We start from the raw sequence: 24,418 nt of genomic DNA on the forward strand, positions 1-24,418 counted from the left end.
GGAAGGGGGGGCTTTAAAGACAAAGACACCATAATTGCATTGGCCGGGAACCGAACCCGGGCCTCCCGCGTGGCAGGCGAGAATTCTACCACTGAACCACCAATGCGCCACGCCGGGGCCGGCGCCATCACCCTCCTCGCTCAGCTGGTCTAGGAGAGTCCAGCTTTTGCCCAGACTTGACTTGGCATTAGCTTGTCAACATCGATGGAAACGCCTTGTCATCTACATTGTGACTTTGCCAGATGGACCCACTCCCCATGGGATCGGTAGCAAACTAGATCCACATTTTGTTGTTGATGCTCCTCCTCAGCAACAAGAGCAGAGTGGCGCAGCGGAAGCGTGCTGAGCCAAAACCCTCAGCATAAGGATGGCACTGGCACCTTTTGCTTGTCAACATCGATGGAAACGCCTCGTCATCTACATTGTGACTTTGCCAGATGGACCCACTCCCCATGGGATCGGTAGCAAACTAGATCCACATTTTGTTGTCGATGCACCAGCTCGGCAGCAAGAGCAGAGTGGCGCAGCGGAAGCGTGCTGGGCCCATAACCCAGAGGTCGATGGATCGAAACCATCCTCTGCTACGTTGCCTTTTCCTATGCCAGTCGATATTTGCTAGTGGGGCCAAAGGGCGCTCTTTCACACACAAAGAGAAGTTGAACCTGATTCTGGTGGTTAAACGAGTCCAAAACCCTCAGCATAAGGATGGCACGGGCACCTTTTGTGCTAATGCAATATTGTCTCTTGGCAAAGGAAGCCTGGCCGTGCTTTCTTTAATGGATTGCTTTTGTCCAATACTGCCTGCCTGACTTTGGCTGAAGCCACAGCTGCCTCAAAAAAAAAAACGCGTCAACGCCGCCTTGGCACATGTTATGAGGAGGACTCTGGCTTCCCATGTTGCTCGCGGCGCTCGGTTCCAAGCTTCAACAACAAACGCAAAAGCCAGGTGCCTCCCAGGAAGGCAGCATTTGGAGAATGCGGGCATCGATCCCGCTACCTCTCGCATGCTAAGCGAGCGCTCTACCACTTGAGCTAATCCCCCTTTGCTTGGGCTCCCCGTTGGCGCTATGGCTGATCCCTGTCCTCTTATGTGCTATGCGTAATATATGCAGTTTTGCAAAATCCACAACCTGCTCTGGCCGCTAGACACCAGGACAGCCACCCGTTTTCCGAGCTTCGAAGGTTTGCACTCTCCCTTCCTCAGAGTCCCCCCATTTTTTTTCTCCCTTCGTGAGTCCATTGACAACTGATCCCTTTCGGAAGTATGACCTCATGGGTTTCAATGATGTCATTAGGAGAAGGTGGTTTCCAAAAGAACCTTCCCACCACCTAGTACGTTCTAGACAATAAACACCTTGTGCCTTGATGCATTCCACCGGACTTGAAATTGGCGGGAGAGAGCTACCCGGGGGGGGGAAGGGGGGGCTTTAAAGACAAAGACACCATAATTGCATTGGCCGGGAATCGAACCCGGGCCTCCCGCGTGGCAGGCGAGAATTCTACCACTGAACCACCAATGCGCCACGCCGGGGCCGGCGCCATCACCCTCCTCGCTCAGCTGGTCTAGGAGAGTCCAGCTTTTGCCCAGACTTGACTTGGCATTAGCTTGTCAACATCGATGGAAACGCCTTGTCATCTACATTGTGACTTTGCCAGATGGACCCACTCCCCATGGGATCGGTAGCAAACTAGATCCACATTTTGTTGTTGATGCTCCTCCTCAGCAACAAGAGCAGAGTGGCGCAGCGGAAGCGTGCTGAGCCAAAACCCTCAGCATAAGGATGGCACTGGCACCTTTTGCTTGTCAACATCGATGGAAACGCCTCGTCATCTACATTGTGACTTTGCCAGATGGACCCACTCCCCATGGGATCGGTAGCAAACTAGATCCACATTTTGTTGTCGATGCACCAGCTCGGCAGCAAGAGCAGAGTGGCGCAGCGGAAGCGTGCTGGGCCCATAACCCAGAGGTCGATGGATCGAAACCATCCTCTGCTACGTTGCCTTTTCCTATGCCAGTCGATATTTGCTAGTGGGGCCAAAGGGCGCTCTTTCACACACAAAGAGAAGTTGAACCTGATTCTGGTGGTTAAACGAGTCCAAAACCCTCAGCATAAGGATGGCACGGGCACCTTTTGTGCTAATGCAATATTGTCTCTTGGCAAAGGAAGCCTGGCCGTGCTTTCTTTAATGGATTGCTTTTGTCCAATACTGCCTGCCTGACTTTGGCTGAAGCCACAGCTGCCTCAAAAAAAAAAACGCGTCAACGCCGCCTTGGCACATGTTATGAGGAGGACTCTGGCTTCCCATGTTGCTCGCGGCGCTCGGTTCCAAGCTTCAACAACAAACGCAAAAGCCAGGTGCCTCCCAGGAAGGCAGCGTTTGGAGAATGCGGGCATCGATCCCGCTACCTCTCGCATGCTAAGCGAGCGCTCTACCACTTGAGCTAATCCCCCTTTGCTTGGGCTCCCCGTTGGCGCTATGGCTGATCCCTGTCCTCTTATGTGCTATGCGTAATATATGCAGTTTTGCAAAATCCACAACCTGCTCTGGCCGCTAGACACCAGGACAGCCACCCGTTTTCCGAGCTTCGAAGGTTTGCACTCTCCCTTCCTCAGAGTCCCCCCATTTTTTTTCTCCCTTCGTGAGTCCATTGACAACTGATCCCTTTCGGAAGTATGACCTCATGGGTTTCAATGATGTCATTAGGAGAAGGTGGTTTCCAAAAGAACCTTCCCACCACCTAGTACGTTCTAGACAATAAACACCTTGTGCCTTGATGCATTCCACCGGACTTGAAATTGGCGGGAGAGAGCTACCCGGGGGGGGGGAAGGGGGGGCTTTAAAGACAAAGACACCATAATTGCATTGGCCGGGAATCGAACCCGGGCCTCCCGCGTGGCAGGCGAGAATTCTACCACTGAACCACCAATGCGCCACGCCGGGGCCGGCGCCATCACCCTCCTCGCTCAGCTGGTCTAGGAGAGTCCAGCTTTTGCCCAGACTTGACTTGGCATTAGCTTGTCAACATCGATGGAAACGCCTTGTCATCTACATTGTGACTTTGCCAGATGGACCCACTCCCCATGGGATCGGTAGCAAACTAGATCCACATTTTGTTGTTGATGCTCCTCCTCAGCAACAAGAGCAGAGTGGCGCAGCGGAAGCGTGCTGAGCCAAAACCCTCAGCATAAGGATGGCACTGGCACCTTTTGCTTGTCAACATCGATGGAAACGCCTCGTCATCTACATTGTGACTTTGCCAGATGGACCCACTCCCCATGGGATCGGTAGCAAACTAGATCCACATTTTGTTGTCGATGCACCAGCTCGGCAGCAAGAGCAGAGTGGCGCAGCGGAAGCGTGCTGGGCCCATAACCCAGAGGTCGATGGATCGAAACCATCCTCTGCTACGTTGCCTTTTCCTATGCCAGTCGATATTTGCTAGTGGGGCCAAAGGGCGCTCTTTCACACACAAAGAGAAGTTGAACCTGATTCTGGTGGTTAAACGAGTCCAAAACCCTCAGCATAAGGATGGCACGGGCACCTTTTGTGCTAATGCAATATTGTCTCTTGGCAAAGGAAGCCTGGCCGTGCTTTCTTTAATGGATTGCTTTTGTCCAATACTGCCTGCCTGACTTTGGCTGAAGCCACAGCTGCCTCAAAAAAAAAAACGCGTCAACGCCGCCTTGGCACATGTTATGAGGAGGACTCTGGCTTCCCATGTTGCTCGCGGCGCTCGGTTCCAAGCTTCAACAACAAACGCAAAAGCCAGGTGCCTCCCAGGAAGGCAGCGTTTGGAGAATGCGGGCATCGATCCCGCTACCTCTCGCATGCTAAGCGAGCGCTCTACCACTTGAGCTAATCCCCCTTTGCTTGGGCTCCCCGTTGGCGCTATGGCTGATCCCTGTCCTCTTATGTGCTATGCGTAATATATGCAGTTTTGCAAAATCCACAACCTGCTCTGGCCGCTAGACACCAGGACAGCCACCCGTTTTCCGAGCTTCGAAGGTTTGCACTCTCCCTTCCTCAGAGTCCCCCCATTTTTTTTCTCCCTTCGTGAGTCCATTGACAACTGATCCCTTTCGGAAGTATGACCTCATGGGTTTCAATGATGTCATTAGGAGAAGGTGGTTTCCAAAAGAACCTTCCCACCACCTAGTACGTTCTAGACAATAAACACCTTGTGCCTTGATGCATTCCACCGGACTTGAAATTGGCGGGAGAGAGCTACCCGGGGGGGGGGAAGGGGGGGCTTTAAAGACAAAGACACCATAATTGCATTGGCCGGGAACCGAACCCGGGCCTCCCGCGTGGCAGGCGAGAATTCTACCACTGAACCACCAATGCGCCACGCCGGGGCCGGCGCCATCACCCTCCTCGCTCAGCTGGTCTAGGAGAGTCCAGCTTTTGCCCAGACTTGACTTGGCATTAGCTTGTCAACATCGATGGAAACGCCTTGTCATCTACATTGTGACTTTGCCAGATGGACCCACTCCCCATGGGATCGGTAGCAAACTAGATCCACATTTTGTTGTTGATGCTCCTCCTCAGCAACAAGAGCAGAGTGGCGCAGCGGAAGCGTGCTGAGCCAAAACCCTCAGCATAAGGATGGCACTGGCACCTTTTGCTTGTCAACATCGATGGAAACGCCTCGTCATCTACATTGTGACTTTGCCAGATGGACCCACTCCCCATGGGATCGGTAGCAAACTAGATCCACATTTTGTTGTCGATGCACCAGCTCGGCAGCAAGAGCAGAGTGGCGCAGCGGAAGCGTGCTGGGCCCATAACCCAGAGGTCGATGGATCGAAACCATCCTCTGCTACGTTGCCTTTTCCTATGCCAGTCGATATTTGCTAGTGGGGCCAAAGGGCGCTCTTTCACACACAAAGAGAAGTTGAACCTGATTCTGGTGGTTAAACGAGTCCAAAACCCTCAGCATAAGGATGGCACGGGCACCTTTTGTGCTAATGCAATATTGTCTCTTGGCAAAGGAAGCCTGGCCGTGCTTTCTTTAATGGATTGCTTTTGTCCAATACTGCCTGCCTGACTTTGGCTGAAGCCACAGCTGCCTCAAAAAAAAAAACGCGTCAACGCCGCCTTGGCACATGTTATGAGGAGGACTCTGGCTTCCCATGTTGCTCGCGGCGCTCGGTTCCAAGCTTCAACAACAAACGCAAAAGCCAGGTGCCTCCCAGGAAGGCAGCATTTGGAGAATGCGGGCATCGATCCCGCTACCTCTCGCATGCTAAGCGAGCGCTCTACCACTTGAGCTAATCCCCCTTTGCTTGGGCTCCCCGTTGGCGCTATGGCTGATCCCTGTCCTCTTATGTGCTATGCGTAATATATGCAGTTTTGCAAAATCCACAACCTGCTCTGGCCGCTAGACACCAGGACAGCCACCCGTTTTCCGAGCTTCGAAGGTTTGCACTCTCCCTTCCTCAGAGTCCCCCCATTTTTTTTCTCCCTTCGTGAGTCCATTGACAACTGATCCCTTTCGGAAGTATGACCTCATGGGTTTCAATGATGTCATTAGGAGAAGGTGGTTTCCAAAAGAACCTTCCCACCACCTAGTACGTTCTAGACAATAAACACCTTGTGCCTTGATGCATTCCACCGGACTTGAAATTGGCGGGAGAGAGCTACCCGGGGGGGGGAAGGGGGGGCTTTAAAGACAAAGACACCATAATTGCATTGGCCGGGAATCGAACCCGGGCCTCCCGCGTGGCAGGCGAGAATTCTACCACTGAACCACCAATGCGCCACGCCGGGGCCGGCGCCATCACCCTCCTCGCTCAGCTGGTCTAGGAGAGTCCAGCTTTTGCCCAGACTTGACTTGGCATTAGCTTGTCAACATCGATGGAAACGCCTTGTCATCTACATTGTGACTTTGCCAGATGGACCCACTCCCCATGGGATCGGTAGCAAACTAGATCCACATTTTGTTGTTGATGCTCCTCCTCAGCAACAAGAGCAGAGTGGCGCAGCGGAAGCGTGCTGAGCCAAAACCCTCAGCATAAGGATGGCACTGGCACCTTTTGCTTGTCAACATCGATGGAAACGCCTCGTCATCTACATTGTGACTTTGCCAGATGGACCCACTCCCCATGGGATCGGTAGCAAACTAGATCCACATTTTGTTGTCGATGCACCAGCTCGGCAGCAAGAGCAGAGTGGCGCAGCGGAAGCGTGCTGGGCCCATAACCCAGAGGTCGATGGATCGAAACCATCCTCTGCTACGTTGCCTTTTCCTATGCCAGTCGATATTTGCTAGTGGGGCCAAAGGGCGCTCTTTCACACACAAAGAGAAGTTGAACCTGATTCTGGTGGTTAAACGAGTCCAAAACCCTCAGCATAAGGATGGCACGGGCACCTTTTGTGCTAATGCAATATTGTCTCTTGGCAAAGGAAGCCTGGCCGTGCTTTCTTTAATGGATTGCTTTTGTCCAATACTGCCTGCCTGACTTTGGCTGAAGCCACAGCTGCCTCAAAAAAAAAAACGCGTCAACGCCGCCTTGGCACATGTTATGAGGAGGACTCTGGCTTCCCATGTTGCTCGCGGCGCTCGGTTCCAAGCTTCAACAACAAACGCAAAAGCCAGGTGCCTCCCAGGAAGGCAGCGTTTGGAGAATGCGGGCATCGATCCCACTACCTCTCGCATGCTAAGCGAGCGCTCTACCACTTGAGCTAATCCCCCTTTGCTTGGGCTCCCCGTTGGCGCTATGGCTGATCCCTGTCCTCTTATGTGCTATGCGTAATATATGCAGTTTTGCAAAATCCACAACCTGCTCTGGCCGCTAGACACCAGGACAGCCACCCGTTTTCCGAGCTTCGAAGGTTTGCACTCTCCCTTCCTCAGAGTCCCCCCATTTTTTTTCTCCCTTCGTGAGTCCATTGACAACTGATCCCTTTCGGAAGTATGACCTCATGGGTTTCAATGATGTCATTAGGAGAAGGTGGTTTCCAAAAGAACCTTCCCACCACCTAGTACGTTCTAGACAATAAACACCTTGTGCCTTGATGCATTCCACCGGACTTGAAATTGGCGGGAGAGAGCTACCCGGGGGGGGGAAGGGGGGGCTTTAAAGACAAAGACACCATAATTGCATTGGCCGGGAATCGAACCCGGGCCTCCCGCGTGGCAGGCGAGAATTCTACCACTGAACCACCAATGCGCCACGCCGGGGCCGGCGCCATCACCCTCCTCGCTCAGCTGGTCTAGGAGAGTCCAGCTCGGCAGCAAGAGCAGAGTGGCGCAGCGGAAGCGTGCTGGGCCCATAACCCAGAGGTCGATGGATCGAAACCATCCTCTGCTACGTTGCCTTTTCCTATGCCAGTCGATATTTGCTAGTGGGGCCAAAGGGCGCTCTTTCACACACAAAGAGAAGTTGAACCTGATTCTGGTGGTTAAACGAGTCCAAAACCCTCAGCATAAGGATGGCACGGGCACCTTTTGTGCTAATGCAATATTGTCTCTTGGCAAAGGAAGCCTGGCCGTGCTTTCTTTAATGGATTGCTTTTGTCCAATACTGCCTGCCTGACTTTGGCTGAAGCCACAGCTGCCTCAAAAAAAAAAACGCGTCAACGCCGCCTTGGCACATGTTATGAGGAGGACTCTGGCTTCCCATGTTGCTCGCGGCGCTCGGTTCCAAGCTTCAACAACAAACGCAAAAGCCAGGTGCCTCCCAGGAAGGCAGCATTTGGAGAATGCGGGCATCGATCCCGCTACCTCTCGCATGCTAAGCGAGCGCTCTACCACTTGAGCTAATCCCCCTTTGCTTGGGCTCCCCGTTGGCGCTATGGCTGATCCCTGTCCTCTTATGTGCTATGCGTAATATATGCAGTTTTGCAAAATCCACAACCTGCTCTGGCCGCTAGACACCAGGACAGCCACCCGTTTTCCGAGCTTTGAAGGTTTGCACTCTCCCTTCCTCAGAGTCCCCCCATTTTTTTTCTCCCTTCGTGAGTCCATTGACAACTGATCCCTTTCGGAAGTATGACCTCATGGGTTTCAATGATGTCATTAGGAGAAGGTGGTTTCCAAAAGAACCTTCCCACCACCTAGTACGTTCTAGACAATAAACACCTTGTGCCTTGATGCATTCCACCGGACTTGAAATTGGCGGGAGAGAGCTACCCGGGGGGGGGGAAGGGGGGGCTTTAAAGACAAAGACACCATAATTGCATTGGCCGGGAACCGAACCCGGGCCTCCCGCGTGGCAGGCGAGAATTCTACCACTGAACCACCAATGCGCCACGCCGGGGCCGGCGCCATCACCCTCCTCGCTCAGCTGGTCTAGGAGAGTCCAGCTTTTGCCCAGACTTGACTTGGCATTAGCTTGTCAACATCGATGGAAACGCCTTGTCATCTACATTGTGACTTTGCCAGATGGACCCACTCCCCATGGGATCGGTAGCAAACTAGATCCACATTTTGTTGTTGATGCTCCTCCTCAGCAACAAGAGCAGAGTGGCGCAGCGGAAGCGTGCTGAGCCAAAACCCTCAGCATAAGGATGGCACTGGCACCTTTTGCTTGTCAACATCGATGGAAACGCCTCGTCATCTACATTGTGACTTTGCCAGATGGACCCACTCCCCATGGGATCGGTAGCAAACTAGATCCACATTTTGTTGTCGATGCACCAGCTCGGCAGCAAGAGCAGAGTGGCGCAGCGGAAGCGTGCTGGGCCCATAACCCAGAGGTCGATGGATCAAAACCATCCTCTGCTACGTTGCCTTTTCCTATGCCAGTCGATATTTGCTAGTGGGGCCAAAGGGCGCTCTTTCACACACAAAGAGAAGTTGAACCTGATTCTGGTGGTTAAACGAGTCCAAAACCCTCAGCATAAGGATGGCACGGGCACCTTTTGTGCTAATGCAATATTGTCTCTTGGCAAAGGAAGCCTGGCTGTGCTTTCTTTAATGGATTGCTTTTGTCCAATACTGCCTGCCTGACTTTGGCTGAAGCCACAGCTGCCTCAAAAAAAAAAACGCGTCAACGCCGCCTTGGCACATGTTATGAGGAGGACTCTGGCTTCCCATGTTGCTCGCGGCGCTCGGTTCCAAGCTTCAACAACAAACGCAAAAGCCAGGTGCCTCCCAGGAAGGCAGCATTTGGAGAATGCGGGCATCGATCCCGCTACCTCTCGCATGCTAAGCGAGCGCTCTACCACTTGAGCTAATCCCCCTTTGCTTGGGCTCCCCGTTGGCGCTATGGCTGATCCCTGTCCTCTTATGTGCTATGCGTAATATATGCAGTTTTGCAAAATCCACAACCTGCTCTGGCCGCTAGACACCAGGACAGCCACCCGTTTTCCGAGCTTTGAAGGTTTGCACTCTCCCTTCCTCAGAGTCCCCCCATTTTTTTTCTCCCTTCGTGAGTCCATTGACAACTGATCCCTTTCGGAAGTATGACCTCATGGGTTTCAATGATGTCATTAGGAGAAGGTGGTTTCCAAAAGAACCTTCCCACCACCTAGTACGTTCTAGACAATAAACACCTTGTGCCTTGATGCATTCCACCGGACTTGAAATTGGCGGGAGAGAGCTACCCGGGGGGGGGGAAGGGGGGGCTTTAAAGACAAAGACACCATAATTGCATTGGCCGGGAACCGAACCCGGGCCTCCCGCGTGGCAGGCGAGAATTCTACCACTGAACCACCAATGCGCCACGCCGGGGCCGGCGCCATCACCCTCCTCGCTCAGCTGGTCTAGGAGAGTCCAGCTTTTGCCCAGACTTGACTTGGCATTAGCTTGTCAACATCGATGGAAACGCCTTGTCATCTACATTGTGACTTTGCCAGATGGACCCACTCCCCATGGGATCGGTAGCAAACTAGATCCACATTTTGTTGTTGATGCTCCTCCTCAGCAACAAGAGCAGAGTGGCGCAGCGGAAGCGTGCTGAGCCAAAACCCTCAGCATAAGGATGGCACTGGCACCTTTTGCTTGTCAACATCGATGGAAACGCCTCGTCATCTACATTGTGACTTTGCCAGATGGACCCACTCCCCATGGGATCGGTAGCAAACTAGATCCACATTTTGTTGTCGATGCACCAGCTCGGCAGCAAGAGCAGAGTGGCGCAGCGGAAGCGTGCTGGGCCCATAACCCAGAGGTCGATGGATCGAAACCATCCTCTGCTACGTTGCCTTTTCCTATGCCAGTCGATATTTGCTAGTGGGGCCAAAGGGCGCTCTTTCACACACAAAGAGAAGTTGAACCTGATTCTGGTGGTTAAACGAGTCCAAAACCCTCAGCATAAGGATGGCACGGGCACCTTTTGTGCTAATGCAATATTGTCTCTTGGCAAAGGAAGCCTGGCCGTGCTTTCTTTAATGGATTGCTTTTGTCCAATACTGCCTGCCTGACTTTGGCTGAAGCCACAGCTGCCTCAAAAAAAAAAACGCGTCAACGCCGCCTTGGCACATGTTATGAGGAGGACTCTGGCTTCCCATGTTGCTCGCGGCGCTCGGTTCCAAGCTTCAACAACAAACGCAAAAGCCAGGTGCCTCCCAGGAAGGCAGCGTTTGGAGAATGCGGGCATCGATCCCGCTATCTCTCGCATGCTAAGCGAGCGCTCTACCACTTGAGCTAATCCCCCTTTGCTTGGGCTCCCCGTTGGCGCTATGGCTGATCCCTGTCCTCTTATGTGCTATGCGTAATATATGCAGTTTTGCAAAATCCACAACCTGCTCTGGCCGCTAGACACCAGGACAGCCACCCGTTTTCCGAGCTTCGAAGGTTTGCACTCTCCCTTCCTCAGAGTCCCCCCATTTTTTTTCTCCCTTCGTGAGTCCATTGACAACTGATCCCTTTCGGAAGTATGACCTCATGGGTTTCAATGATGTCATTAGGAGAAGGTGGTTTCCAAAAGAACCTTCCCACCACCTAGTACGTTCTAGACAATAAACACCTTGTGCCTTGATGCATTCCACCGGACTTGAAATTGGCGGGAGAGAGCTACCCGGGGGGGGGAAGGGGGGGCTTTAAAGACAAAGACACCATAATTGCATTGGCCGGGAATCGAACCCGGGCCTCCCGCGTGGCAGGCGAGAATTCTACCACTGAACCACCAATGCGCCACGCCGGGGCCGGCGCCATCACCCTCCTCGCTCAGCTGGTCTAGGAGAGTCCAGCTTTTGCCCAGACTTGACTTGGCATTAGCTTGTCAACATCGATGGAAACGCCTTGTCATCTACATTGTGACTTTGCCAGATGGACCCACTCCCCATGGGATCGGTAGCAAACTAGATCCACATTTTGTTGTTGATGCTCCTCCTCAGCAACAAGAGCAGAGTGGCGCAGCGGAAGCGTGCTGAGCCAAAACCCTCAGCATAAGGATGGCACTGGCACCTTTTGCTTGTCAACATCGATGGAAACGCCTCGTCATCTACATTGTGACTTTGCCAGATGGACCCACTCCCCATGGGATCGGTAGCAAACTAGATCCACATTTTGTTGTCGATGCACCAGCTCGGCAGCAAGAGCAGAGTGGCGCAGCGGAAGCGTGCTGGGCCCATAACCCAGAGGTCGATGGATCGAAACCATCCTCTGCTACGTTGCCTTTTCCTATGCCAGTCGATATTTGCTAGTGGGGCCAAAGGGCGCTCTTTCACACACAAAGAGAAGTTGAACCTGATTCTGGTGGTTAAACGAGTCCAAAACCCTCAGCATAAGGATGGCACGGGCACCTTTTGTGCTAATGCAATATTGTCTCTTGGCAAAGGAAGCCTGGCCGTGCTTTCTTTAATGGATTGCTTTTGTCCAATACTGCCTGCCTGACTTTGGCTGAAGCCACAGCTGCCTCAAAAAAAAAAACGCGTCAACGCCGCCTTGGCACATGTTATGAGGAGGACTCTGGCTTCCCATGTTGCTCGCGGCGCTCGGTTCCAAGCTTCAACAACAAACGCAAAAGCCAGGTGCCTCCCAGGAAGGCAGCGTTTGGAGAATGCGGGCATCGATCCCGCTACCTCTCGCATGCTAAGCGAGCGCTCTACCACTTGAGCTAATCCCCCTTTGCTTGGGCTCCCCGTTGGCGCTATGGCTGATCCATGTCCTCTTATGTGCTATGCGTAATATATGCAGTTTTGCAAAATCCACAACCTGCTCTGGCCGCTAGACACCAGGACAGCCACCCGTTTTCCGAGCTTCGAAGGTTTGCACTCTCCCTTCCTCAGAGTCCCCCCATTTTTTTTCTCCCTTCGTGAGTCCATTGACAACTGATCCCTTTCGGAAGTATGACCTCATGGGTTTCAATGATGTCATTAGGAGAAGGTGGTTTCCAAAAGAACCTTCCCACCACCTAGTACGTTCTAGACAATAAACACCTTGTGCCTTGATGCATTCCACCGGACTTGAAATTGGCGGGAGAGAGCTACCCGGGGGGGGGGAAGGGGGGGGCTTTAAAGACAAAGACACCATAATTGCATTGGCCGGGAATCGAACCCGGGCCTCCCGCGTGGCAGGCGAGAATTCTACCACTGAACCACCAATGCGCCATGCTGGGGCCGGCGCCATCACCCTCCTCGCTCAGCTGGTCTAGGAGAGTCCAGCTTTTGCCCAGACTTGACTTGGCATTAGCTTGTCAACATCGATGGAAACGCCTTGTCATCTACATTGTGACTTTGCCAGATGGACCCACTCCCCATGGGATCGGTAGCAAACTAGATCCACATTTTGTTGTTGATGCTCCTCCTCAGCAACAAGAGCAGAGTGGCGCAGCGGAAGCGTGCTGAGCCAAAACCCTCAGCATAAGGATGGCACTGGCACCTTTTGCTTGTCAACATCGATGGAAACGCCTCGTCATCTACATTGTGACTTTGCCAGATGGACCCACTCCCCATGGGATCGGTAGCAAACTAGATCCACATTTTGTTGTCGATGCACCAGCTCGGCAGCAAGAGCAGAGTGGCGCAGCGGAAGCGTGCTGGGCCCATAACCCAGAGGTCGATGGATCGAAACCATCCTCTGCTACGTTGCCTTTTCCTATGCCAGTCGATATTTGCTAGTGGGGCCAAAGGGCGCTCTTTCACACACAAAGAGAAGTTGAACCTGATTCTGGTGGTTAAACGAGTCCAAAACCCTCAGCATAAGGATGGCACGGGCACCTTTTGTGCTAATGCAATATTGTCTCTTGGCAAAGGAAGCCTGGCCGTGCTTTCTTTAATGGATTGCTTTTGTCCAATACTGCCTGCCTGACTTTGGCTGAAGCCACAGCTGCCTCAAAAAAAAAAACGCGTCAACGCCGCCTTGGCACATGTTATGAGGAGGACTCTGGCTTCCCATGTTGCTCGCGGCGCTCGGTTCCAAGCTTCAACAACAAACGCAAAAGCCAGGTGCCTCCCAGGAAGGCAGCGTTTGGAGAATGCGGGCATCGATCCCACTACCTCTCGCATGCTAAGCGAGCGCTCTACCACTTGAGCTAATCCCCCTTTGCTTGGGCTCCCCGTTGGCGCTATGGCTGATCCCTGTCCTCTTATGTGCTATGCGTAATATATGCAGTTTTGCAAAATCCACAACCTGCTCTGGCCGCTAGACACCAGGACAGCCACCCGTTTTCCGAGCTTCGAAGGTTTGCACTCTCCCTTCCTCAGAGTCCCCCCATTTTTTTTCTCCCTTCGTGAGTCCATTGACAACTGATCCCTTTCGGAAGTATGACCTCATGGGTTTCAATGATGTCATTAGGAGAAGGTGGTTTCCAAAAGAACCTTCCCACCACCTAGTACGTTCTAGACAATAAACACCTTGTGCCTTGATGCATTCCACCGGACTTGAAATTGGCGGGAGAGAGCTACCCGGGGGGGGGGAAGGGGGGGCTTTAAAGACAAAGACACCATAATTGCATTGGCCGGGAATCGAACCCGGGCCTCCCGCGTGGCAGGCGAGAATTCTACCACTGAACCACCAATGCGCCACGCCGGGGCCGGCGCCATCACCCTCCTCGCTCAGCTGGTCTAGGAGAGTCCAGCTTTTGCCCAGACTTGACTTGGCATTAGCTTGTCAACATCGATGGAAACGCCTTGTCATCTACATTGTGACTTTGCCAGATGGACCCACTCCCCATGGGATCGGTAGCAAACTAGATCCACATTTTGTTGTTGATGCTCCTCCTCAGCAACAAGAGCAGAGTGGCGCAGCGGAAGCGTGCTGAGCCAAAACCCTCAGCATAAGGATGGCACTGGCACCTTTTGCTTGTCAACATCGATGGAAACGCCTCGTCATCTACATTGTGACTTTGCCAGATGGACCCACTCCCCATGGGATCGGTAGCAAACTAGATCCACATTTTGTTGTCGATGCACCAGCTCGGCAGCAAGAGCAGAGTGGCGCAGCGGAAGCGTGCTGGGCCCATAACCCAGAGGTCGATGGATCGAAACCATCCTCTGCTACGTTGCCTTTTCCTATGCCAGTCGATATTTGCTAGTGGGGCCAAAGGGCGCTCTTTCACACACAAAGAGAAGTTGAACCTGATTCTGGTGGTTAAACGAGTCCAAAACCCTCAGCATAAGGATGGCACGGGCACCTTTTGTGCTAATGCAATATTGTCTCTTGGCAAAGGAAGCCTGGCCGTGCTTTCTTTAATGGATTGCTTTTGTCCAATACTGCCTGCCTGACTTTGGCTGAAGCCACAGCTGCCTCAAAAAAAAAAACGCGTCAACGCCGCCTTGGCACATGTTATGAGGAGGACTCTGGCTTCCCATGTTGCTCGCGGCGCTCGGTTCCAAGCTTCAACAACAAACGCAAAAGCCAGGTGCCTCCCAGGAAGGCAGCGTTTGGAGAATGCGGGCATCGATCCCGTTACCTCTCGCATGCTAAGCGAGCGCTCTACCACTTGAGCTAATCCCCCTTTGCTTGGGCTCCCCGTTGGCGCTATGGCTGATCCCTGTCCTCTTATGTGCTATGCGTAATATATGCAGTTTTGCAAAATCCACAACCTGCTCTGGCCGCTAGACACCAGGACAGCCACCCGTTTTCCGAGCTTCGAAGGTTTGCACTCTCCCTTCCTCAGAGTCCCCCCATTTTTTTTCTCCCTTCGTGAGTCCATTGACAACTGATCCCTTTCGGAAGTATGACCTCATGGGTTTCAATGATGTCATTAGGAGAAGGTGGTTTCCAAAAGAACCTTCCCACCACCTAGTACGTTCTAGACAATAAACACCTTGTGCCTTGATGCATTCCACCGGACTTGAAATTGGCGGGAGAGAGCTACCCGGGGGGGGGGAAGGGGGGGCTTTAAAGACAAAGACACCATAATTGCATTGGCCGGGAATCGAACCCGGGCCTCCCGCGTGGCAGGCGAGAATTCTACCACTGAACCACCAATGCGCCACGCCGGGGCTGGCGCCATCACCCTCCTCGCTCAGCTGGTCTAGGAGAGTCCAGCTTTTGCCCAGACTTGACTTGGCATTAGCTTGTCAACATCGATGGAAACGCCTTGTCATCTACATTGTGACTTTGCCAGATGGACCCACTCCCCATGGGATCGGTAGCAAACTAGATCCACATTTTGTTGTTGATGCTCCTCCTCAGCAACAAGAGCAGAGTGGCGCAGCGGAAGCGTGCTGAGCCAAAACCCTCAGCATAAGGATGGCACTGGCACCTTTTGCTTGTCAACATCGATGGAAACGCCTCGTCATCTACATTGTGACTTTGCCAGATGGACCCACTCCCCATGGGATCGGTAGCAAACTAGATCCACATTTTGTTGTCGATGCACCAGCTCGGCAGCAAGAGCAGAGTGGCGCAGCGGAAGCGTGCTGGGCCCATAACCCAGAGGTCGATGGATCGAAACCATCCTCTGCTACGTTGCCTTTTCCTATGCCAGTCGATATTTGCTAGTGGGGCCAAAGGGCGCTCTTTCACACACAAAGAGAAGTTGAACCTGATTCTGGTGGTTAAACGAGTCCAAAACCCTCAGCATAAGGATGGCACGGGCACCTTTTGTGCTAATGCAATATTGTCTCTTGGCAAAGGAAGCCTGGCCGTGCTTTCTTTAATGGATTGCTTTTGTCCAATACTGCCTGCCTGACTTTGGCTGAAGCCACAGCTGCCTCAAAAAAAAAAACGCGTCAACGCCGCCTTGGCACATGTTATGAGGAGGACTCTGGCTTCCCATGTTGCTCGCGGCGCTCGGTTCCAAGCTTCAACAACAAACGCAAAAGCCAGGTGCCTCCCAGGAAGGCAGCGTTTGGAGAATGCGGGCATCGATCCCGCTACCTCTCGCATGCTAAGCGAGCGCTCTACCACTTGAGCTAATCCCCCTTTGCTTGGGCTCCCTGTTGGCGCTATGGCTGATCCCTGTCCTCTTATGTGCTATGCGTAATATATGCAGTTTTGCAAAATCCACAACCTGCTCTGGCCGCTAGACACCAGGACAGCCACCCGTTTTCCGAGCTTCGAAGGTTTGCACTCTCCCTTCCTCAGAGTCCCCCCATTTTTTTTCTCCCTTCGTGAGTCCATTGACAACTGATCCCTTTCGGAAGTATGACCTCATGGGTTTCAATGATGTCATTAGGAGAAGGTGGTTTCCAAAAGAACCTTCCCACCACCTAGTACGTTCTAGACAATAAACACCTTGTGCCTTGATGCATTCCACCGGACTTGAAATTGGCGGGAGAGAGCTACCCGGGGGGGGGGGGAAGGGGGGGCTTTAAAGACAAAGACACCATAATTGCATTGGCCGGGAATCGAACCCGGGCCTCCCGCGTGGCAGGCGAGAATTCTACCACTGAACCACCAATGCGCCACGCCGGGGCCGGCGCCATCACCCTCCTCGCTCAGCTGGTCTAGGAGAGTCCAGCTTTTGCCCAGACTTGACTTGGCATTAGCTTGTCAACATCGATGGAAACGCCTTGTCATCTACATTGTGACTTTGCCAGATGGACCCACTCCCCATGGGATCGGTAGCAAACTAGATCCACATTTTGTTGTTGATGCTCCTCCTCAGCAACAAGAGCAGAGTGGCGCAGCGGAAGCGTGCTGAGCCAAAACCCTCAGCATAAGGATGGCACTGGCACCTTTTGCTTGTCAACATCGATGGAAACGCCTCGTCATCTACATTGTGACTTTGCCAGATGGACCCACTCCCCATGGGATCGGTAGCAAACTAGATCCACATTTTGTTGTCGATGCACCAGCTCGGCAGCAAGAGCAGAGTGGCGCAGCGGAAGCGTGCTGGGCCCATAACCCAGAGGTCGATGGATCGAAACCATCCTCTGCTACGTTGCCTTTTCCTATGCCAGTCGATATTTGCTAGTGGGGCCAAAGGGCGCTCTTTCACACACAAAGAGAAGTTGAACCTGATTCTGGTGGTTAAACGAGTCCAAAACCCTCAGCATAAGGATGGCACGGGCACCTTTTGTGCTAATGCAATATTGTCTCTTGGCAAAGGAAGCCTGGCCGTGCTTTCTTTAATGGATTGCTTTTGTCCAATACTGCCTGCCTGACTTTGGCTGAAGCCACAGCTGCCTCAAAAAAAAAAACGCGTCAACGCCGCCTTGGCACATGTTATGAGGAGGACTCTGGCTTCCCATGTTGCTCGCGGCGCTCGGTTCCAAGCTTCAACAACAAACGCAAAAGCCAGGTGCCTCCCAGGAAGGCAGCGTTTGGAGAATGCGGGCATCGATCCCGCTACCTCTCGCATGCTAAGCGAGCGCTCTACCACTTGAGCTAATCCCCCTTTGCTTGGGCTCCCCGTTGGCGCTATGGCTGATCCCTGTCCTCTTATGTGCTATGCGTAATATATGCAGTTTTGCAAAATCCACAACCTGCTCTGGCCGCTAGACACCAGGACAGCCACCCGTTTTCCGAGCTTCGAAGGTTTGCACTCTCCCTTCCTCAGAGTCCCCCCATTTTTTTTCTCCCTTCGTGAGTCCATTGACAACTGATCCCTTTCGGAAGTATGACCTCATGGGTTTCAATGATGTCATTAGGAGAAGGTGGTTTCCAAAAGAACCTTCCCACCACCTAGTACGTTCTAGACAATAAACACCTTGTGCCTTGATGCATTCCACCGGACTTGAAATTGGCGGGAGAGAGCTACCCGGGGGGGGGGAAGGGGGGGCTTTAAAGACAAAGACACCATAATTGCATTGGCCGGGAATCGAACCCGGGCCTCCCGCGTGGCAGGCGAGAATTCTACCACTGAACCACCAATGCGCCACGCCGGGGCCGGCGCCATCACCCTCCTCGCTCAGCTGGTCTAGGAGAGTCCAGCTTTTGCCCAGACTTGACTTGGCATTAGCTTGTCAACATCGATGGAAACGCCTTGTCATCTACATTGTGACTTTGCCAGATGGACCCACTCCCCATGGGATCGGTAGCAAACTAGATCCACATTTTGTTGTTGATGCTCCTCCTCAGCAACAAGAGCAGAGTGGCGCAGCGGAAGCGTGCTGAGCCAAAACCCTCAGCATAAGGATGGCACTGGCACCTTTTGCTTGTCAACATCGATGGAAACGCCTCGTCATCTACATTGTGACTTTGCCAGATGGACCCACTCCCCATGGGATCGGTAGCAAACTAGATCCACATTTTGTTGTCGATGCACCAGCTCGGCAGCAAGAGCAGAGTGGCGCAGCGGAAGCGTGCTGGGCCCATAACCCAGAGGTCGATGGATCGAAACCATCCTCTGCTACGTTGCCTTTTCCTATGCCAGTCGATATTTGCTAGTGGGGCCAAAGGGCGCTCTTTCACACACAAAGAGAAGTTGAACCTGATTCTGGTGGTTAAACGAGTCCAAAACCCTCAGCATAAGGATGGCACGGGCACCTTTTGTGCTAATGCAATATTGTCTCTTGGCAAAGGAAGCCTGGCCGTGCTTTCTTTAATGGATTGCTTTTGTCCAATACTGCCTGCCTGACTTTGGCTGAAGCCACAGCTGCCTCAAAAAAAAAAACGCGTCAACGCCGCCTTGGCACATGTTATGAGGAGGACTCTGGCTTCCCATGTTGCTCGCGGCGCTCGGTTCCAAGCTTCAACAACAAACGCAAAAGCCAGGTGCCTCCCAGGAAGGCAGCGTTTGGAGAATGCGGGCATCGATCCCGCTACCTCTCGCATGCTAAGCGAGCGCTCTACCACTTGAGCTAATCCCCCTTTGCTTGGGCTCCCCGTTGGCGCTATGGCTGATCCCTGTCCTCTTATGTGCTATGCGTAATATATGCAGTTTTGCAAAATCCACAACCTGCTCTGGCCGCTAGACACCAGGACAGCCACCCGTTTTCCGAGCTTCGAAGGTTTGCACTCTCCCTTCCTCAGAGTCCCCCCATTTTTTTTCTCCCTTCGTGAGTCCATTGACAACTGATCCCTTTCGGAAGTATGACCTCATGGGTTTCAATGATGTCATTAGGAGAAGGTGGTTTCCAAAAGAACCTTCCCACCACCTAGTACGTTCTAGACAATAAACACCTTGTGCCTTGATGCATTCCACCGGACTTGAAATTGGCGGGAGAGAGCTACCCGGGGGGGGGGAAGGGGGGGGCTTTAAAGACAAAGACACCATAATTGCATTGGCCGGGAATCGAACCCGGGCCTCCCGCGTGGCAGGCGAGAATTCTACCACTGAACCACCAATGCGCCACGCTGGGGCCGGCGCCATCACCCTCCTCGCTCAGCTGGTCTAGGAGAGTCCAGCTTTTGCCCAGACTTGACTTGGCATTAGCTTGTCAACATCGATGGAAACGCCTTGTCATCTACATTGTGACTTTGCCAGATGGACCCACTCCCCATGGGATCGGTAGCAAACTAGATCCACATTTTGTTGTTGATGCTCCTCCTCAGCAACAAGAGCAGAGTGGCGCAGCGGAAGCGTGCTGAGCCAAAACCCTCAGCATAAGGATGGCACTGGCACCTTTTGCTTGTCAACATCGATGGAAACGCCTCGTCATCTACATTGTGACTTTGCCAGATGGACCCACTCCCCATGGGATCGGTAGCAAACTAGATCCACATTTTGTTGTCGATGCACCAGCTCGGCAGCAAGAGCAGAGTGGCGCAGCGGAAGCGTGCTGGGCCCGTAACCCAGAGGTCGATGGATCGAAACCATCCTCTGCTACGTTGCCTTTTCCTATGCCAGTCGATATTTGCTAGTGGGGCCAAAGGGCGCTCTTTCACACACAAAGAGAAGTTGAACCTGATTCTGGTGGTTAAACGAGTCCAAAACCCTCAGCATAAGGATGGCACGGGCACCTTTTGTGCTAATGCAATATTGTCTCTTGGCAAAGGAAGCCTGGCCGTGCTTTCTTTAATGGATTGCTTTTGTCCAATACTGCCTGCCTGACTTTGGCTGAAGCCACAGCTGCCTCAAAAAAAAAAACGCGTCAACGCCGCCTTGGCACATGTTATGAGGAGGACTCTGGCTTCCCATGTTGCTCGCGGCGCTCGGTTCCAAGCTTCAACAACAAACGCAAAAGCCAGGTGCCTCCCAGGAAGGCAGCGTTTGGAGAATGCGGGCATCGATCCCGCTACCTCTCGCATGCTAAGCGAGCGCTCTACCACTTGAGCTAATCCCCCTTTGCTTGGGCTCCCCGTTGGCGCTATGGCTGATCCCTGTCCTCTTATGTGCTATGCGTAATATATGCAGTTTTGCAAAATCCACAACCTGCTCTGGCCGCTAGACACCAGGACAGCCACCCGTTTTCCGAGCTTCGAAGGTTTGCACTCTCCCTTCCTCAGAGTCCCCCCATTTTTTTTCTCCCTTCGTGAGTCCATTGACAACTGATCCCTTTCGGAAGTATGACCTCATGGGTTTCAATGATGTCATTAGGAGAAGGTGGTTTCCAAAAGAACCTTCCCACCACCTAGTACGTTCTAGACAATAAACACCTTGTGCCTTGATGCATTCCACCGGACTTGAAATTGGCGGGAGAGAGCTACCCGGGGGGGGGGAAGGGGGGGCTTTAAAGACAAAGACACCATAATTGCATTGGCCGGGAACCGAACCCGGGCCTCCCGCGTGGCAGGCGAGAATTCTACCACTGAACCACCAATGCGCCACGCCGGGGCCGGCGCCATCACCCTCCTCGCTCAGCTGGTCTAGGAGAGTCCAGCTTTTGCCCAGACTTGACTTGGCATTAGCTTGTCAACATCGATGGAAACGCCTTGTCATCTACATTGTGACTTTGCCAGATGGACCCACTCCCCATGGGATCGGTAGCAAACTAGATCCACATTTTGTTGTTGATGCTCCTCCTCAGCAACAAGAGCAGAGTGGCGCAGCGGAAGCGTGCTGAGCCAAAACCCTCAGCATAAGGATGGCACTGGCACCTTTTGCTTGTCAACATCGATGGAAACGCCTCGTCATCTACATTGTGACTTTGCCAGATGGACCCACTCCCCATGGGATCGGTAGCAAACTAGATCCACATTTTGTTGTCGATGCACCAGCTCGGCAGCAAGAGCAGAGTGGCGCAGCGGAAGCGTGCTGGGCCCATAACCCAGAGGTCGATGGATCGAAACCATCCTCTGCTACGTTGCCTTTTCCTATGCCAGTCGATATTTGCTAGTGGGGCCAAAGGGCGCTCTTTCACACACAAAGAGAAGTTGAACCTGATTCTGGTGGTTAAACGAGTCCAAAACCCTCAGCATAAGGATGGCACGGGCACCTTTTGTGCTAATGCAATATTGTCTCTTGGCAAAGGAAGCCTGGCCGTGCTTTCTTTAATGGATTGCTTTTGTCCAATACTGCCTGCCTGACTTTGGCTGAAGCCACAGCTGCCTCAAAAAAAAAAACGCGTCAACGCCGCCTTGGCACATGTTATGAGGAGGACTCTGGCTTCCCATGTTGCTCGCGGCGCTCGGTTCCAAGCTTCAACAACAAACGCAAAAGCCAGGTGCCTCCCAGGAAGGCAGCGTTTGGAGAATGCGGGCATCGATCCCGCTACCTCTCGCATGCTAAGCGAGCGCTCTACCACTTGAGCTAATCCCCCTTTGCTTGGGCTCCCCGTTGGCGCTATGGCTGATCCCTGTCCTCTTATGTGCTATGCGTAATATATGCAGTTTTGCAAAATCCACAACCTGCTCTGGCCGCTAGACACCAGGACAGCCACCCGTTTTCCGAGCTTCGAAGGTTTGCACTCTCCCTTCCTCAGAGTCCCCCCATTTTTTTTCTCCCTTCGTGAGTCCATTGACAACTGATCCCTTTCGGAAGTATGACCTCATGGGTTTCAATGATGTCATTAGGAGAAGGTGGTTTCCAAAAGAACCTTCCCACCACCTAGTACGTTCTAGACAATAAACACCTTGTGCCTTGATGCATTCCACCGGACTTGAAATTGGCGGGAGAGAGCTACCCGGGGGGGGGGAAGGGGGGGCTTTAAAGACAAAGACACCATAATTGCATTGGCCGGGAATCGAACCCGGGCCTCCCGCGTGGCAGGCGAGAATTCTACCACTGAACCACCAATGCGCCACGCCGGGGCCGGCGCCATCACCCTCCTCGCTCAGCTGGTCTAGGAGAGTCCAGCTTTTGCCCAGACTTGACTTGGCATTAGCTTGTCAACATCGATGGAAACGCCTTGTCATCTACATTGTGACTTTGCCAGATGGACCCACTCCCCATGGGATCGGTAGCAAACTAGATCCACATTTTGTTGTTGATGCTCCTCCTCAGCAACAAGAGCAGAGTGGCGCAGCGGAAGTGTGCTGAGCCAAAACCCTCAGCATAAGGATGGCACTGGCACCTTTTGCTTGTCAACATCGATGGAAACGCCTCGTCATCTACATTGTGACTTTGCCAGATGGACCCACTCCCCATGGGATCGGTAGCAAACTAGATCCACATTTTGTTGTCGATGCACCAGCTCGGCAGCAAGAGCAGAGTGGCGCAGCGGAAGCGTGCTGGGCCCATAACCCAGAGGTCGATGGATCGAAACCATCCTCTGCTACGTTGCCTTTTCCTATGCCAGTCGATATTTGCTAGTGGGGCCAAAGGGCGCTCTTTCACACACAAAGAGAAGTTGAACCTGATTCTGGTGGTTAAACGAGTCCAAAACCCTCAGCATAAGGATGGCACGGGCACCTTTTGTGCTAATGCAATATTGTCTCTTGGCAAAGGAAGCCTGGCCGTGCTTTCTTTAATGGATTGCTTTTGTCCAATACTGCCTGCCTGACTTTGGCTGAAGCCACAGCTGCCTCAAAAAAAAAAACGCGTCAACGCCGCCTTGGCACATGTTATGAGGAGGACTCTGGCTTCCCATGTTGCTCGCGGCGCTCGGTTCCAAGCTTCAACAACAAACGCAAAAGCCAGGTGCCTCCCAGGAAGGCAGCGTTTGGAGAATGCGGGCATCGATCCCGCTACCTCTCGCATGCTAAGCGAGCGCTCTACCACTTGAGCTAATCCCCCTTTGCTTGGGCTCCCCGTTGGCGCTATGGCTGATCCCTGTCCTCTTATGTGCTATGCGTAATATATGCAGTTTTGCAAAATCCACAACCTGCTCTGGCCGCTAGACACCAGGACAGCCACCCGTTTTCCGAGCTTCGAAGGTTTGCACTCTCCCTTCCTCAGAGTCCCCCCATTTTTTTTCTCCCTTCGTGAGTCCATTGACAACTGATCCCTTTCGGAAGTATGACCTCATGGGTTTCAATGATGTCATTAGGAGAAGGTGGTTTCCAAAAGAACCTTCCCACCACCTAGTACGTTCTAGACAATAAACACCTTGTGCCTTGATGCATTCCACCGGACTTGAAATTGGCGGGAGAGAGCTACCCGGGGGGGGGGAAGGGGGGGGCTTTAAAGACAAAGACACCATAATTGCATTGGCCGGGAATCGAACCCGGGCCTCCCGCGTGGCAGGCGAGAATTCTACCACTGAACCACCAATGCGCCACGCTGGGGCCGGCGCCATCACCCTCCTCGCTCAGCTGGTCTAGGAGAGTCCAGCTTTTGCCCAGACTTGACTTGGCATTAGCTTGTCAACATCGATGGAAACGCCTTGTCATCTACATTGTGACTTTGCCAGATGGACCCACTCCCCATGGGATCGGTAGCAAACTAGATCCACATTTTGTTGTTGATGCTCCTCCTCAGCAACAAGAGCAGAGTGGCGCAGCGGAAGCGTGCTGAGCCAAAACCCTCAGCATAAGGATGGCACTGGCACCTTTTGCTTGTCAACATCGATGGAAACGCCTCGTCATCTACATTGTGACTTTGCCAGATGGACCCACTCCCCATGGGATCGGTAGCAAACTAGATCCACATTTTGTTGTCGATGCACCAGCTCGGCAGCAAGAGCAGAGTGGCGCAGCGGAAGCGTGCTGGGCCCGTAACCCAGAGGTCGATGGATCGAAACCATCCTCTGCTACGTTGCCTTTTCCTATGCCAGTCGATATTTGCTAGTGGGGCCAAAGGGCGCTCTTTCACACACAAAGAGAAGTTGAACCTGATTCTGGTGGTTAAACGAGTCCAAAACCCTCAGC

At 52.9% G+C, this 24,418-nt stretch overlaps 28 non-coding genes across 28 annotated transcripts; 2 read left to right on the top strand and 26 right to left on the bottom strand.

The window, feature by feature from the left end:
• Nucleotides 1–969: 969 nt before the first annotated feature.
• On the bottom strand, nt 970–1,042 carry TRNAA-AGC (transfer RNA alanine (anticodon AGC)). Its single transcript has one exon. It is a non-coding gene; the product is annotated as a tRNA-Ala (tRNA).
• Nucleotides 1,043–1,449: 407 nt separating this feature from the next.
• Nucleotides 1,450–1,520, bottom strand: TRNAG-GCC (transfer RNA glycine (anticodon GCC)). Its single transcript has one exon. It is a non-coding gene; the product is annotated as a tRNA-Gly (tRNA).
• Nucleotides 1,521–2,383: 863 nt separating this feature from the next.
• Nucleotides 2,384–2,456, bottom strand: TRNAA-AGC (transfer RNA alanine (anticodon AGC)). The gene has a single exon. It is a non-coding gene; the product is annotated as a tRNA-Ala (tRNA).
• A 408-nt stretch (nt 2,457–2,864) lies between these two features.
• TRNAG-GCC (transfer RNA glycine (anticodon GCC)) lies at nt 2,865–2,935 on the bottom strand. Its single transcript has one exon. It is a non-coding gene; the product is annotated as a tRNA-Gly (tRNA).
• Nucleotides 2,936–3,798: 863 nt separating this feature from the next.
• On the bottom strand, nt 3,799–3,871 carry TRNAA-AGC (transfer RNA alanine (anticodon AGC)). Its single transcript has one exon. It is a non-coding gene; the product is annotated as a tRNA-Ala (tRNA).
• Nucleotides 3,872–5,213: 1,342 nt separating this feature from the next.
• TRNAA-AGC (transfer RNA alanine (anticodon AGC)) lies at nt 5,214–5,286 on the bottom strand. Its single transcript has one exon. It is a non-coding gene; the product is annotated as a tRNA-Ala (tRNA).
• A 407-nt stretch (nt 5,287–5,693) lies between these two features.
• Nucleotides 5,694–5,764, bottom strand: TRNAG-GCC (transfer RNA glycine (anticodon GCC)). The gene has a single exon. It is a non-coding gene; the product is annotated as a tRNA-Gly (tRNA).
• Nucleotides 5,765–7,107: 1,343 nt separating this feature from the next.
• Nucleotides 7,108–7,178, bottom strand: TRNAG-GCC (transfer RNA glycine (anticodon GCC)). The gene has a single exon. It is a non-coding gene; the product is annotated as a tRNA-Gly (tRNA).
• A 526-nt stretch (nt 7,179–7,704) lies between these two features.
• Nucleotides 7,705–7,777, bottom strand: TRNAA-AGC (transfer RNA alanine (anticodon AGC)). The gene has a single exon. It is a non-coding gene; the product is annotated as a tRNA-Ala (tRNA).
• A 1,342-nt stretch (nt 7,778–9,119) lies between these two features.
• Nucleotides 9,120–9,192, bottom strand: TRNAA-AGC (transfer RNA alanine (anticodon AGC)). Its single transcript has one exon. It is a non-coding gene; the product is annotated as a tRNA-Ala (tRNA).
• A 1,822-nt stretch (nt 9,193–11,014) lies between these two features.
• TRNAG-GCC (transfer RNA glycine (anticodon GCC)) lies at nt 11,015–11,085 on the bottom strand. Its single transcript has one exon. It is a non-coding gene; the product is annotated as a tRNA-Gly (tRNA).
• An 863-nt stretch (nt 11,086–11,948) lies between these two features.
• TRNAA-AGC (transfer RNA alanine (anticodon AGC)) lies at nt 11,949–12,021 on the bottom strand. The gene has a single exon. It is a non-coding gene; the product is annotated as a tRNA-Ala (tRNA).
• A 409-nt stretch (nt 12,022–12,430) lies between these two features.
• On the bottom strand, nt 12,431–12,501 carry TRNAG-GCC (transfer RNA glycine (anticodon GCC)). The gene has a single exon. It is a non-coding gene; the product is annotated as a tRNA-Gly (tRNA).
• Nucleotides 12,502–13,845: 1,344 nt separating this feature from the next.
• Nucleotides 13,846–13,916, bottom strand: TRNAG-GCC (transfer RNA glycine (anticodon GCC)). The gene has a single exon. It is a non-coding gene; the product is annotated as a tRNA-Gly (tRNA).
• Nucleotides 13,917–15,260: 1,344 nt separating this feature from the next.
• On the bottom strand, nt 15,261–15,331 carry TRNAG-GCC (transfer RNA glycine (anticodon GCC)). The gene has a single exon. It is a non-coding gene; the product is annotated as a tRNA-Gly (tRNA).
• An 863-nt stretch (nt 15,332–16,194) lies between these two features.
• TRNAA-AGC (transfer RNA alanine (anticodon AGC)) lies at nt 16,195–16,267 on the bottom strand. Its single transcript has one exon. It is a non-coding gene; the product is annotated as a tRNA-Ala (tRNA).
• A 410-nt stretch (nt 16,268–16,677) lies between these two features.
• TRNAG-GCC (transfer RNA glycine (anticodon GCC)) lies at nt 16,678–16,748 on the bottom strand. Its single transcript has one exon. It is a non-coding gene; the product is annotated as a tRNA-Gly (tRNA).
• Nucleotides 16,749–17,611: 863 nt separating this feature from the next.
• On the bottom strand, nt 17,612–17,684 carry TRNAA-AGC (transfer RNA alanine (anticodon AGC)). The gene has a single exon. It is a non-coding gene; the product is annotated as a tRNA-Ala (tRNA).
• Nucleotides 17,685–18,092: 408 nt separating this feature from the next.
• Nucleotides 18,093–18,163, bottom strand: TRNAG-GCC (transfer RNA glycine (anticodon GCC)). The gene has a single exon. It is a non-coding gene; the product is annotated as a tRNA-Gly (tRNA).
• Nucleotides 18,164–19,026: 863 nt separating this feature from the next.
• On the bottom strand, nt 19,027–19,099 carry TRNAA-AGC (transfer RNA alanine (anticodon AGC)). Its single transcript has one exon. It is a non-coding gene; the product is annotated as a tRNA-Ala (tRNA).
• Nucleotides 19,100–19,508: 409 nt separating this feature from the next.
• Nucleotides 19,509–19,579, bottom strand: TRNAG-GCC (transfer RNA glycine (anticodon GCC)). The gene has a single exon. It is a non-coding gene; the product is annotated as a tRNA-Gly (tRNA).
• Nucleotides 19,580–19,985: 406 nt separating this feature from the next.
• TRNAT-CGU (transfer RNA threonine (anticodon CGU)) lies at nt 19,986–20,057 on the top strand. The gene has a single exon. It is a non-coding gene; the product is annotated as a tRNA-Thr (tRNA).
• Nucleotides 20,058–20,442: 385 nt separating this feature from the next.
• TRNAA-AGC (transfer RNA alanine (anticodon AGC)) lies at nt 20,443–20,515 on the bottom strand. Its single transcript has one exon. It is a non-coding gene; the product is annotated as a tRNA-Ala (tRNA).
• A 1,342-nt stretch (nt 20,516–21,857) lies between these two features.
• Nucleotides 21,858–21,930, bottom strand: TRNAA-AGC (transfer RNA alanine (anticodon AGC)). Its single transcript has one exon. It is a non-coding gene; the product is annotated as a tRNA-Ala (tRNA).
• A 408-nt stretch (nt 21,931–22,338) lies between these two features.
• Nucleotides 22,339–22,409, bottom strand: TRNAG-GCC (transfer RNA glycine (anticodon GCC)). The gene has a single exon. It is a non-coding gene; the product is annotated as a tRNA-Gly (tRNA).
• An 863-nt stretch (nt 22,410–23,272) lies between these two features.
• TRNAA-AGC (transfer RNA alanine (anticodon AGC)) lies at nt 23,273–23,345 on the bottom strand. Its single transcript has one exon. It is a non-coding gene; the product is annotated as a tRNA-Ala (tRNA).
• Nucleotides 23,346–23,754: 409 nt separating this feature from the next.
• On the bottom strand, nt 23,755–23,825 carry TRNAG-GCC (transfer RNA glycine (anticodon GCC)). Its single transcript has one exon. It is a non-coding gene; the product is annotated as a tRNA-Gly (tRNA).
• Nucleotides 23,826–24,231: 406 nt separating this feature from the next.
• TRNAT-CGU (transfer RNA threonine (anticodon CGU)) lies at nt 24,232–24,303 on the top strand. The gene has a single exon. It is a non-coding gene; the product is annotated as a tRNA-Thr (tRNA).
• Nucleotides 24,304–24,418: the final 115 nt, after the last annotated feature.

This window comes from Aquarana catesbeiana, linkage group LG04 (genome assembly GCF_042186555.1).
Source record: "Aquarana catesbeiana isolate 2022-GZ linkage group LG04, ASM4218655v1, whole genome shotgun sequence".
Taxonomy (NCBI): domain Eukaryota; kingdom Metazoa; phylum Chordata; class Amphibia; order Anura; family Ranidae; genus Aquarana; species Aquarana catesbeiana.